This window comes from Solanum tuberosum, unplaced genomic scaffold (assembly GCF_000226075.1).
Source record: "Solanum tuberosum cultivar DM 1-3 516 R44 unplaced genomic scaffold, SolTub_3.0 scf00240, whole genome shotgun sequence".
Classification (NCBI taxonomy): Eukaryota; Viridiplantae; Streptophyta; class Magnoliopsida; order Solanales; family Solanaceae; genus Solanum; species Solanum tuberosum.
In genome coordinates, this window is record NW_006239164.1 from 493220 (window position 1) to 493459 (window position 240).

A 240-nucleotide genomic window follows, 5' to 3' on the forward strand; every position below is an offset into this window, starting at 1 on the left:
CAGTATGATGAAATGACGGGAATACCCTTGGTAGCCCCAGGGAACCACCAGTTATATAGTATTTAGTATAAAATGACGGGAATACCCTTGGTAGTCCAAGGAAACCACCACTTATATAGTATGATGAAATGACGGGAATACCTTTGGTAGTCTAAGGGAACCACCACTTTTATAGTATGAAGTATGAAATGACGGGAATACCTTTGGTAGTACAAGGGAACCACCACTTATATAGTATGA